This window comes from Erigeron canadensis, chromosome 4 (genome assembly GCF_010389155.1).
Source record: "Erigeron canadensis isolate Cc75 chromosome 4, C_canadensis_v1, whole genome shotgun sequence".
NCBI lineage: Eukaryota > Viridiplantae > Streptophyta > Magnoliopsida > Asterales > Asteraceae > Erigeron > Erigeron canadensis.
The window spans coordinates 36,948,699-36,956,362 of NC_057764.1; the positions used below are offsets into that span (position 1 = coordinate 36,948,699).

The 7,664-nt window shown below is 32.5% G+C and overlaps 1 pseudogene; it reads left to right on the forward strand.

The window, feature by feature from the left end:
* Positions 1–3,620: 3,620 nt before the first annotated feature.
* LOC122597753 lies at positions 3,621–7,046 on the forward strand (annotated as a pseudogene).
* Positions 7,047–7,664: the final 618 nt, after the last annotated feature.

Consider the following 7,664-nt stretch of genomic DNA (forward strand, 5'->3'; position numbering starts at 1 on the left):
AAGTTTAAATTAAGTCGGTACTTTAGTGAATTATAAACAAATTTGGGCAGACAAATTAGGGTTGTTTATATATAGTGGTAGAAACAATATAACATAATCCTTAATTTGTTCCATTTACAACCGAGAAGCTAGGTTAGAACAACACATATTAATTTTAATCAAATAATTGGTTTTTGACTCTCAAGCCTTGGGTTTTCTTAACTTTTCATAAAAAAAATTATTTTAGTCACAACTTAATCACTTCACACTGCTATATATATAAGATCAGATGATCATATTTCGATTCAATTAACTTTCCCTACTACATTTATCTTTAGGTTCTTTCTATTCCTCTTGCCCTCTCTCTAGCTTACACACAAACACCCTTAATTACATTATTAATGTATATATGCCTCAGCTCTTTTCATATATATCTACATACACACATAGTATGTTTATATGTACATGTAGTATGTACGTATTATTAGCGATTAACTGATAACCGATCTGTGGATGTCAGGGTTTGTTGATAGTAGTGATATTCAATTCAAGCAAGTTTGATCTTCTTCTACCTAGCCGTTCATAATCAAATACCCACTTTCGCTACAGGTGCGCTATATCTATCTATCTAGCTAGCTATCTATCTCTAGTTACATACGAGCAACAAATAAATGTTCTATTCTGTGTGGAAAAAAAAATTAGTTCAATTTATGTCATTTTAGTTTAACTGTTGTGAAATATGTATGTATGTATCTAGCTTCTTGTTCAGTCTCATCTCAAAATTTTAACTATATATATACGATTACTGTTTTACAAATTGAAATACATGTTTTCAAGAGTTATTCTATATAGTAATAGTAGATTTGATAGCAAGAGTTATTCTATAGTAATAGTTGTTTGACTTATTTAATTAGAGAACACCACCTAGCTATGTGGGTTGTTTGAATGCACTTCACCTTATCGATGATTTTTTTGAGCAATCACTTGACCAAACGGACCCAATAGACTAAAACCGAGTACAACCAACTTGTATGTAATACGTACGGTCACGATCACCACTCAAGTTTACTTAACCTTGCGTGAATTAGAAGCACCAAGAGCTTTGTTTAAAGTAGTAACCAGATCGACTTTCTTTCTTTAAGAAATCAAACTCGATCTTAAGGTTATGTATTATCTGATTTACAGTTAATCACCATCTGTTCCTTGTATCTCACCAAGTTAGTCATATAGACCCACTAATTAAGACACAGGGTGGGACTATTTACAAGTAATCGACTACATATATAAATGCATGGGACCTAATTAAGTTCATACATAATCAACAAGACTTGTCATCATGATTTACAGTTTTGCTCAAGTGCTTGGTCATGACATATATGGCCAGTCAGCTGTTTTTTTTTCCTTCTAAAACGGACTTAGATAAACAAGTTGAACAAAAGTTTTCAAGGTTTTGTAGGCTAAACATGTGTAAATTTGGTTTTGTTTTAGCTGGAGACATGGATGGTCTAAAGGAACAGATATTATGTGGTCTTAATGATGCAAGATACAAGTTCCTTACTAGTTCGGGTTGGGGAACCACTGCACAAGTGTATCAGTGTGAGGAAACGCAAACCGGAGATTGCTATGCTGTTAAAGCGGTTGACAGAGCACGTCAAGATGAAGAGATCTCCATAATGCAGAGCTTAGATCATCCAAACATTGTGTTAAGTACATGAAATCTATTGATCAGGATGAACGTGCCAAGTATATGATTATGGAACCGTGCAAAGGGAAAACACTCCTAACCCTATAAAAAATGTTATTTATAATCTTTTTCCCTTTCTTTTCTTTTCTTTCTAATTCAAGAATACTATTAACTTTGTTTTTTTTTTCTTTAGTTTTTCATGTAACTCAAGAATGCCTTTTTTGATATATAATTTTTTTCCTTTTATTTCCTTATCCAATCTTCTCATATCTTTTCAATAAAACTCGAGAATACAGTATAAAAGAAAAGGAAAGAAAACTAAAGGCTTTTATATGAAAAACTTTCCAACCATTTTTAGGTTAATTTGGATGAAAACTTTTTAACTCATGTGTATAATTATCAATTTACCCTTATTAACTAATGACAATCTTATAGAGAAAAGAACATAATTGTAATGTTATAATTTTTTTCCTTTTCTTTCAACTCAGAACACTATTAACTTTGTATTTTATTTTTCTTTTTTTAGTTTTTTTCATGTAACTCGAGAATGTCTTTTTGATATATAAATATTTTTTCTTTTCTTTCTTTATCCAATTTTCATTTTTTTAAAAAAATAAAACTCGAGAATACAATGTTAGTCCGTTAACTTTCATAAGTTGCAAATTAGCCCTTGAACTTTACACCACCATCTAACTCTCCATAAAACAATATACCTATACACTTAGAAAATTTTTTAGTGTATTCTACCACTTTGATAAAACTCGGAAGCAGTCTTTACCTTGATAAATATAAAGCTAGCTACATCTCAATCTCTTTGACATTTTATACACCGTCAAAGTATATAAATCTAAAACCCGCAAAATGGCAGTCCTTTCCATTAATTAAAAGTTTTTAAGTTATGAAATATAGCAACATGTTAATTTACATATGTTTATTTATTTATACTCTTTAATTAGTTTTTTTTAAAGGTGTATTTTGACTCAGACGTGGTTGAAGGCAATTTTAACCAACAATCGTTGGACCTCACGAGATACTGAGCATATGCTGCAGTCTCTCAACCCTCCTCTTTGTGGAAAATTCTTCGATGGGAAACCCAAAGATTGTGTCAGTCGAGGCTCGAACCCACAACCTTGGAAAAAAACCCACCGGGGCCCTACATGGTGATAAGCGTAAATATCCCTGGCCACTAGATTTTAAACCGATGGTTATACTCTCTAATTAGCAATGTTTTAAATACCGGTAAATACTAGCCGGTATTACCAGTACCGGAGACCACGCCGGTATTTTAAGTCCGGTATTTTCACTATTCAATACCGGCCGGTATTTCCGATATTTCCGGTATTTTTCGGTATTACCATACCGGTATTTCCGGTATTTTCAAAAAATAAATTTTGATTTTAAAAAAAAAAATATTTTTATGATACTTTAATATTATTTTTTGTTACTTGTGAATTTTAAAACCTATATTTTGTTATGAAATACATATTTGGTATTATTTTTAAGTAAATTTTAATTGCATTTTGACTATTTTTGTTAAACTGTAACAAGTTTTGTAAGATTTTTACACAAAAAAATATAATAAATTAAAAATAGTCATACCGGCCGGTATTTTTAACTCGGTATAACTAAAATATCGGTTTTTAAAACATGTGTACAGATTTAATGGTAAATTTGTGTTTGTGTGTATAAAAAAAATATAATTTTGTTGTTTTTTGTTTCGCACTACCTATGTATTTGTCGTTTTTCAGAAAAAAAAATAAGATAAACTTTTCCGCTTAATTTTTTTTTTATACACATTATTTCCCAAAGTTTAGAAGCTACGCCACTATTGCGACTATGTGATACAGATTTGATGTATTTTATTTTTTTTCCCAGTAATTGGATCCTTTATAATATAAGTTATCGCTTCATGTACTCCGTAAATTTCACTTATGTATAATGTTTACGGTTAATTTTTGTTGTTTTAGCTCCGGGAATATGCGGTACTTGAATCTGATGATCCTTGGTCCAACACGTACAGTCTCCTTATGAAGGTAATCTGATTAAAGTTATTTTCTTTGACTATCTGCGGTTTAGTTAACTACAGTAATTGGTTATTTGTTGCTTATTTTATATGGAAAGGAGTAAAGAAAGAACAAGATATTTGTGTACAAGTAATTAGGATGTTAAACTCGAAAAAATCCATTCTTGGAAGTTATATATCTGTCATAAACTGTATTCAAAAGAAATGATGCTTGTTCTGCTTGAAGGGAGGAAATACATTATGAGGTTTTATTGTCAATCCTAATATAGATGTTGACTTTGTTATACATATTTTACCAAAACAGGAAGGCTGAATAGTCAATGGTTCACAATGTGTTGGACTTTAAAATAAAAATTGATATTATTAAAAATCAAACATCTTTTTTTTTTAATAACACTGTTATCGGTTCAGAGAAATTGGAAAGTTGTAAACTTGTAAATATCAAGCATAGAGTAGCTAATAGGTGTTTCTGCAGCTTTTAACGTTATGATGTACGCGAGTTACTAATTAGTTATGGACCTAAGATGACCTGAGTTCTCCTTTTTGGTTTTCACGAGTAAAAAAACTTGATCTGTCCTGTGTATACATATATCTGAAGGGGAGCAATGGTTGTAGTTTAGCTATTATGAATGTAGAGGTAAAATGTCTATTTTATGCATGTTCTCACTTCGACTAATCTACAGGAGGAGTTTCAAGCTGGAGTTATTTTTGCCAGAAGAGTATCCAATGGCTGCTCCCAAGGTATGGTCGTATGGAATATAAACTAATACATGTGGATTGAACTGCTCATTTCATTTATGAGTTTTGATGTTATATAGTGGGGGCTTTGATGATGGTAGATAATGTTGTCATATTGTTTGACCAACATTGTTGGCCCTTTCTTTTTTATGAATAGTTGAATATTGCTTTCTGAGTTTCTACCTCAAGTCAATAGGATTGTACCGCCGTCAATGATAGATATATGTTGAACTGATGAAATTTTGCTATGAGTAACATAACAGATTCTGACTGACTACTAGGATACCTTGAACATAGTTGGTTTCATCAGTCGGATCATGCATGAAGCAGTTTGATATGTATCTTATGAGGTGTTTCCGTGTTTGCTTTAAATATGTGGATGGATGGAAACCTCTCAATGGTAATCTATATGCTCATCGTATTACATTTCCTTGGCATCTAACCAGCTTCATTCTGTCAAAATTTTCATCTATATCAAAAAGATTGATAGTAGCTCTTGGTAGACTTTTTTGCTAGGTTATGAAATTTGATTTGTTTAGCATACAGTGTCAATGCCAATATATTATTAGAATTCATCACTACAATAAGGTTTCATAAAGTTTTGAGTGTTGGAGTTTACAAAGGCTGTAGTAGTTTCCATTGAACTCGTCTGTAGTAGTTCAAATGAAGCTAGTCATGTGAATATAGTATATATATGTACAAGAACTACCTTCTTTGTCAGTTCAATGACATCAATAACTTATCAAGTTATCTGACTAGCTGAACAATTCTCAGGGGCAAGCAAATTATTACAGAATGTTCTATGAAGAATGTGGGTTTGACTCCGGTGTATCATAGTGAGGGAGGGAGACCTGTAATGTTCTATTTTATGTGGTTAATCCACATGGATTTCATTTGGTTATAATCTGTGATGCATATTAGAATTGTTTTACTGAACTTTTTACTGCATTAGGCTGTTTGTTGAACTGTAATTAATTTTAGAATGCATTTGTAGTGCTCAGGGGAAGGTTTGATCCGAACTGCAATAATATTCCACTGGCAGCTATGTTATGTCTTACTAATGAACACTCGCCAGAAGTTTTATCATATAAAATTATGTGAAATACCATTATGTATGCACTACCAGTCCTCTACTCATTTAGTTTCAAGTTTATGTAAGAGCTAATAATTTCAAAAAGTATTATAATTCCTATGCTTTTTGTTATGTGTTTGAAAGTCTTTTGTGCTAATTTTGTTTGCCTGTAGTTGATTGCTGGTGCTCTTTAGCTGTTTCATCTCTTGCATGGTCCTTTGAGATTTTATAAGTGCATGCATCTATGTTTAGCTTGATGCAACTTAAGGTTTGCATCTATGTCTTTGCTTTCAGATAGTAATGTTTACCCTAATGTAACAGGTTCGGTTTCTTACAAAAATTTATCATCCGAACATTGATAAGGTATGCCTTGTTTCTCTCTCTCTCTCTCTCTCTCTTTTGTGTACTTCCCATATTTCTATTTTTCTATGCAACTTGGTAGAATTTGTCTTGATATTCTCAAAGATAAATGGAGCCCTGCTCTTCAGATTCGCATTGTACTCCTAAGGTATACTTACCAACAGATATTATCTTACCAAAGCTGACATATGGTAGTTGGGTAAGTAGCTGATGTCAAAATGGGTAGGTTTTAGTGCATGTCTAAAAAGGTAATTATTACATAAATATGGGTTAGAATAGGTTTGGTGTGCTTGGTCTATCCTGCAAATGCTCTATAACCCATTTAAAAAAAGTCATACTGTATGAAATTTGTGCTTAATTTTGATAGCAAGAGCTATTTTACAGTATTCGTTTGGCTTCTTCAAGAGAAGAACCTATCTGGTTATATGCGTTTGAATGCACTTCGGATGATTTTTGAGTCACTTGACCAAATCGACCCAATTGACTCAGTCCCTTTCTAGTTAAATTTTGTAGCTTTTGACTTGCCAAGGGTTACCAAAACCCAGTACAACTTACTTTTATGTAATACGATCACAATCGCCACTTCAAGTTTACTTAACTTTGTGTGAGATAGAAGTAGCAAGAGCTAGTTTACAGTGATCTGTTAGGTTATATGCATTTGAATGCACTTTAGGATGATTTGTGACTCACTTGACCAATTGTTTCTGTTTGAAACTCACTACTCAATTGTTACTCTAATGTGCCAATAATGCAAAAATGAACACTTGCTTTGTTACAACTGTACGAGCGCAGCATTCAAGCTCTTCTAGGTGCTCCAAACCTAGATGATCCGCTCTCTGAGAACATAGCAAAGCACTGAAAATCTAATGAAGCTGAAGCTGTTGAAACAGGTAAATACTTATATTTGTTATTCATCAGATAATATAAGGTGCTTTGTTTTCTGATATCTTTTTCAATCCTTGTTTAAATTTCAGCAAAGGAGTGGACCCGTTTGTATGCCAGTGGCGCCTAATGGAGATGTGGGATGATGTTCTATAAAAAATAACGTTGTACTTGGTTAGGGTATGTAATTTGACAATTCAAAACTTAAATGATTCTGCTGCTAGTCTTGAACGATCAAATGTTGTTCACTTTCTTTTATATGCCCGTGCTGTTTTCCAGTATATGAGACAAGTTACTCTCTATTTCTATTTTTGGTTCTGGGTAATTGTGTAAGCGGACATAACATGGGTAAAATTTTCAAGCTGTGTGGTGTAACTACGAACATTAGTTTTGGAATTTGTAAAAGTGCGAAATACGGTGTCTAAGACACCGGTTTTAAGATTTTCGGGCAAAGCCGGTGTCTTAGACACCGGTCTTCACTTTTAAACTCAAAGCCGGTATGTGGAATGCCGCTCTTCACTTCTTTGACCAGTTTATTTTTGTTGCACTGCTGGGTGTTCCAATTTTTTTCCGGCCGGCTATTTGGAGATGAAAAAGTTTAGATGGGTGAAATATATTTATATGTATATATAGTAAGTTGATTGATGGCCCATACTATTTTTTGTGGTTGTTTCTATTTATATGTGTTTTCTCCTCTCTCAATTTTTTTTTCCTTTTACAGTCGTGCATATACAATATATACACAGTATGTATGTATATAAATTGCAGAAGAGAAAGTGATCACGTGAAAGACTGTGAGAAGAGAAAGTCAAATAGTATACCCACTTAATATGTTATTTTAATTTGAAATTTCAATTTAAACCCTAAATTATTATCATGTTTACAATATAGTTACGTTAGTTGTATGTTTTTCTAGGATAGTTTTA